This window comes from Muscardinus avellanarius, assembly GCF_963383645.1.
Source record: "Muscardinus avellanarius genome assembly, chromosome: 14".
In the NCBI taxonomy this organism is placed as follows: Eukaryota; Metazoa; Chordata; class Mammalia; order Rodentia; family Gliridae; genus Muscardinus; species Muscardinus avellanarius.
In genome coordinates, this window is record NC_137800.1 from 15,401,007 (window position 1) to 15,406,699 (window position 5,693).

Here is a 5,693-nt window from a genome sequence, read left to right on the forward strand (position 1 = left end):
GACCTGGCGCGATGTCGGGTGTTGGGGCGCGGGCGGGGGCGCGGACTGGCTGGTGCCCCGGCTGGGCAGAGCGAGAGGCCGGAGAGCGCTGGGGCCGCGGCGGGGCGCAGGGCAAGACTCCCTTTAAAGGGGAGGGCAGGGCGGCTGGAAGCAGCTGCTTTCCTCTGGGGAGGAGGAACTGAGTCTGACACGGCTACCCCTCCGCAGCCGCTTAAGTGGCTGGAAATATGCAAATAAACCTCATCACCTATTGGCTATAAAATCATAAGGTGGGGGAGGGCCCTAAATTCACTTCCAAATATTTGAGCAAACTGAAATGAGGATCCACCCTGCCAGCCAGAAGAGGAGGAAAGGGCAGAAGGGAGATTTTGCTTCTAGTCACTAGGCTCCTGTTTGCCTACCCTGATGGGGTCTGTCTACACTCCAGCCCCCCCCACCATAGGAACCAGGCACGTTTACATTGCTTTATGTCAAATATTTAACAACCACCAGTTTTGCAAGGAGAGGAAGTTTTGTTCTCAAACTGCATTTGGACAACGCTTAAATTTGCTCTTCTCTTTAATGGGTTTTGTTTAACTTCCAGTGAGGGCCCTGTTCCCAAAAAAGAGTCAGTGTAGGGGACCCAGGGACACACACGTTTGCAGCTGGTACTTACACAATCTGGTGTTTTAACTCTGGCAGGATGGATTAGTTTATATGGTGGAGACCAGCCCACTTGCGCTAACTAGTTTCTAATTTTTGCCTTGTGCAAATTATACCCAATCCTCAAGTGCGTCAAGTAATGCAAGAATAACATTTTATCTTCAGAGACAGAACAGCAAGGTCAAAGAATTTAAAACTAAGCTGGGCCTGGTGGCACATACTTGTAATCCCAGTGCTTGGGAGGCAGAGACAAAAGGATTGTAGGTTCAAGGCCAGCCTCAGCTACTTAGTGAGGCCCTCTGCAACTTAATGAGACCCTGTTTCAATATAAAAAAAATAAAATAATAGGGTTGGGGGTGTAGCTCAGAGGTAGAATGCTCCTGGGTTTAATCCTCAGTACTGTGCGCGCGCACACACACACACACACACACACACACACACACACACTATACTGAGAGCAAGGTATGGTGGTATATGCTTGCAATTCTAGTATTTGGGAGGCTGAGACAGGAGGATCAAAGGTTCATGGCCAGCCTCAGCTACTTATTGAAGCCCTCCACAACTTAGTGAGACCCTGCTTCAAAAATAAAGAATAAAAAATAGGGCTGGGTGTATAGGTCAAAGGAAGAATGCCTCTGGGTTCAATCCCCAGTACATACATACATAAATAAATAAATAAATAAATAAATAAATAAATAAATAAATATACTGAGCTGGACATGTTGGTGCATGCTTGTAATCCCAGTTCTTGAGAGGCTTAGACAGGAGGATCACAGGTTGAAAACAGCCTCAGCAACTTAGACTCTCAGCAACCTGTAGAAACCCTGTTTCAAAATAAAAAATAAAATAGAGCAGGGGGTGTAGCTCAGAAGTAGAACATTCCTAGATTTAATCCCCAGGAACACATGCACACACAGAGTTATAAGTGAAAAAATAATCATAAAAGATACATATCGTATGGTTCCAAATCTATAGAGACAGAAAGTAGACTGATGGTTATAAGGCTAAATAGAACACTCTAGAGGTTTGGTGGGGGGCTGACAGGCGGAGATAATTTTCTAAAATTATATTATGGCGATGGTTATTCAATTCCGTAAACTCACTGAAAGCCTGTGAGGTGTACGCATTAATCTATTATAAAAACTGCACTGCATGCACAAATGATAGGAAAAATAAAACCACACCAGATACTGTACTTTTCTGCCCAAATGCTCAGAATACTTTGAATATCTTCTTAAATGAAAAGGATTCGCATCAGCTAGGAAGGACAATTAACTCTATACTCCCCACCTTAGGGCTGAGAAATGGGCGCATCAAGTCAGAATCTTCAATTTGCTGTCTCTACTGGTCTCTTTCATAGGTCCACGTCGCATTCTTCCTTTCCTAACACACACGTAATGTACACTTGTAGGTTAGAAGGATAAAAGGCTCCCCAATTTAAACTAGGCTCACCCTTCAAGAGTTACTAAAAAATGAAAAGAAATTAAGCTAATAATGCCCAAATAATTCAATTTGCTCTTCTGTGGAATAGAGTTCAATCTCCTTGATTCATTCAATGCCAAAACAAAAAAATGTATTGTCTTACATTGCAATAATCGACAATATATTTTCCACTTTTACTCTATCCTATACAGCATGTGAGAATCATAACAGTTGCCAAGAATTAAACTCCACAGGACAACTTTAGACGTGACAGAACAGACCACAGCAATAGGCGAGTAGGACATGGCGGTCCTCCAAAAATTATATCGTAAATTTTAATTATTTAAAAAGGACACAGGAGGAGTCCAGTTGCATTAGATATGCTCCCAGTGTACAAGACATACAGATGCCGTGTGAGAAGACAACCAAATCAAACTGCACTCTCTGAGTTTTAGACCAACTGCGAGGTTCTACCTGACTGCCAAATGGAAGTCTGAGGCTTCACCGATTTCCCAGGTTAACCAACAGCACTAAGAGTTGGGGCACATTTCTGTTGTTGTTAATTATGAAACCGCATTTGGAGTGGCCTGTGCTGTTACGCTGTGTCGTTAGAGTGGCCGGGGTTCGTTGGAGTTGCAGAGATTTCCAGGAAGAATCAACTCATAGCAGCTCAGCCCAGTAAAGAGCAGACACGCTGGCTCCTCTCCCAAGACTCACTGTGGGCAGGTGGGTGTGGCGCCAGTGCTCTCTCCTGATTGGCTGTGCTGGGAGCGATTGGTGCCTGAGTTCCCGCGCAGAGGTTCTCTGGAGCCCCAGGTCAGAACTGCATATGTGTATTAGAGACGCCTGATCTGTTTAAACAAGCTTATTTGGCCACAGATAGCTTGAGGCGTGGCTTTTTCCAAAAGTGATGTTTTCTTTGTAACAGACCAAAAAAACAAAAAAAAAAAAAAAAAAGGGGGGGTGTTTAAAAGAAGCTAAGCATTTCATAAATGTTTAATAAAACAGTACCCATAGGGCAGGACATTTGTGCTGGTATGCATTAAAAATGATGTAAGTAAGAAGCTAAATATGCATACCTAACGCAGTAATTGAAGTTCCAGACGTAGGAAATCATCTATCTCTCTATCATCTACCCATCTATCGTCTCTTATTTTGATTGACTGCCAGCTCTTAGCACACTGGGCTCTTCTCATCCTTTTCTGCATTTAATTATTACAAAAGTGCCCAGAATTGAATAATATTCCCATTGCACAGATAAAGGAAGCTGAAACTAAAAAACGGTTAAATTATAGTAACCATAAATAATAAAGTTTTTTTTTTCTTCTTAATCCCAGGAGAGAAAGAAAATGTGTTTGGCATGTTAAATCTTAATGTTGCTGTAATTACAAACCAGAAAAGGCTGAGAAGCAGATGTGATTTTTTTTTTTTGCGTGTGTACATATTTTAGTGCATATTTTATTTTGTGGCTCCCTTGCTAAACTAAAATATGATGAAATGTCTAAATGGGCTCTAAAAGAGCATCAGTTTTGAGGTGAATCTAGTCTCTATTACAAAAATATATTTATTATAGGAAAACATGGCTAGTACAAATATAATCTGTAAGTAGAAAAACTATTGTCTTTTTTTTTTTTTTTTTTGGTGGTACTAGGATTGAACCCAAGGGCTTTCTCTTTCTGTGCTACAACCCTAGTCCTACTTTTATTTTTTATTTTGAAACAAGGTCTTGCTAAGTTGCTCAAGCTGGTCTTGGGTCTGTTGATCCTCCTAGTTCAGCCTCCCAGGTATTGGGATTACAAGCATGTGCTACCACTACTGGCTTATTCACTTTTTAAATAAGAAACAAACAAAAAAAAAACCATATTTACTAATAATTGTAAGAAGGGCTTTCCCTCTACTACCCATCCACATTCCAGGATCACAGAGGGATGTGTAAAATGGAGGCTACAAACAAACCTAACAGTGGTAAGGACTGGCATGCTGGTGAGAGGCAGATGTCATGGATCTCAGCAGCTCTGGGTCTGGGGCCTGGGGATGCAGCTCTCCTTACTAGGCATTTGCTGACAGAGATGCTGATCTTTAATCCATTGCCCAGCAAAGCTGTGTGGAAGAATCCCAAATAGCATATCTCTGGAAGATGAAACTCAAATAGAACATAGCTCCTTTGGCAAAGTTGGGTGTTGTGGTCTGGAAAAATTAGAAGTACAAATAAATATTACATGTGATTAGTCTCCTACTAACCTCTTCCCCCACCAGGATTGCGTTAAGGGGTCATGGTTATTTTGCTTGCTTGGAGCAGGGGAAGGGTTGTGTGTGCGGGTGGGGGTTGAGGAGTGGGGAGAAGGATTGCTTCAAACCATAATGTCATGGTGGAAGATAATCTCAACACATTTTTTTTTTTTTTTTGCAGCTCTGGGGATAGAACCCAGGGGCATTTGACCTCCGAGCTACACCCCCTGCCCTATTTCTTATTCTTTATTTTTAAACAAGGTCTCACTAAGTTGCAGAGAGCCTTACTAAGTAGCTGAGGCTGTCCGCGAACCGCGATCCTCGTCTCAGCCTCTCGAATGCTGGGATTACAAGCGTGCACCACCACGCCTGGCTTTAATCTCAACACATTTTTTTTTTTTTTTGGTGGTGGTACTGGGGTTCCTGGAAGCCCTTCTACCTCCGGGCTACACTCCCAGACCTATTTTTACATTTTTATTTGGAAACAGGGTCTCCTAAGCCAACGCACGCGGCTGGCTTTGAACCTGCGCGATCCTCCTGTCTCTGCCTCCCAAGCGCGGGGATTACAAGCATGCGCCACCACACCCGGCTTAATCTCAACACATTTTAAGGATTCTATTTTTTTTCTTTTGAGCTTGGGATAGTCATACAATTTTCTTTTCCAGAAACAATTAAAAGTCAATAACAAAAACCACACTCATTTATATGTATGTATATATATGACAAAATGAACAAAATTAAGAAGATAAATAAAAGATAACTTTTAAAAAGAAAAATTTGAAAACTAAAAAAAAAATCCAGTGCATTGTGTGCTAGCTTCTTATCACTATGACCAAATTAACTGACGAGAACAACTTAGAGAAGGAAAAATTCTTTTTTTTGTGTGTGTTAACTGATGGCTTTTATTAACTCACACACAATTACTTGTCTTCTGGTTTGTTGAAGCAGTAAGTCAGGCAGCACTTGCCACAATAATGTCTGTCAAAGTGGCTAGCCATAAAATCTCCGGCACCACATTCACCTGACGGGCCCTCCCGACGAAGACGACTAATTTTACCGTTTTCATCCACCTTATACTATTTTAGGACAGCCAACTTAACCTTCTTTCTCTTATGCTTATTCTTCTTGGGAGTGGTGTAAGACTTCTTCCTCTTCTTAGCACCACCACGAAGCCTCAACACAAGATGAAGGGTGGGCTCCTTTTGGATGTTGTAGTCAGACAAAGTTTGTCCATCTTCTAGTTGCTTACCAGCAAATATCAATCTTTGCTGATCAGGAGGAATTCCTTCCTTATCCTGGATCTTGGCCTTTACATTTTCTATAGTATCTGAAGGTTCAACCTCGAGTGTGATGGTCTTCCCCGTGAGGGTTTTCACGAAGATCTGCATCTTGGCGGCGGT

The 5,693-nt window shown here is 42.1% G+C and overlaps 1 pseudogene across 1 annotated transcript; it reads right to left on the bottom strand.

Annotated features, from left to right (window-relative positions):
* Positions 1-5,213: 5,213 nt before the first annotated feature.
* Positions 5,214-5,693, bottom strand: LOC308273417 (ubiquitin-ribosomal protein eS31 fusion protein-like; annotated as a pseudogene). Its single transcript has one exon. The product of its transcript is annotated as a ubiquitin-ribosomal protein eS31 fusion protein-like (transcript).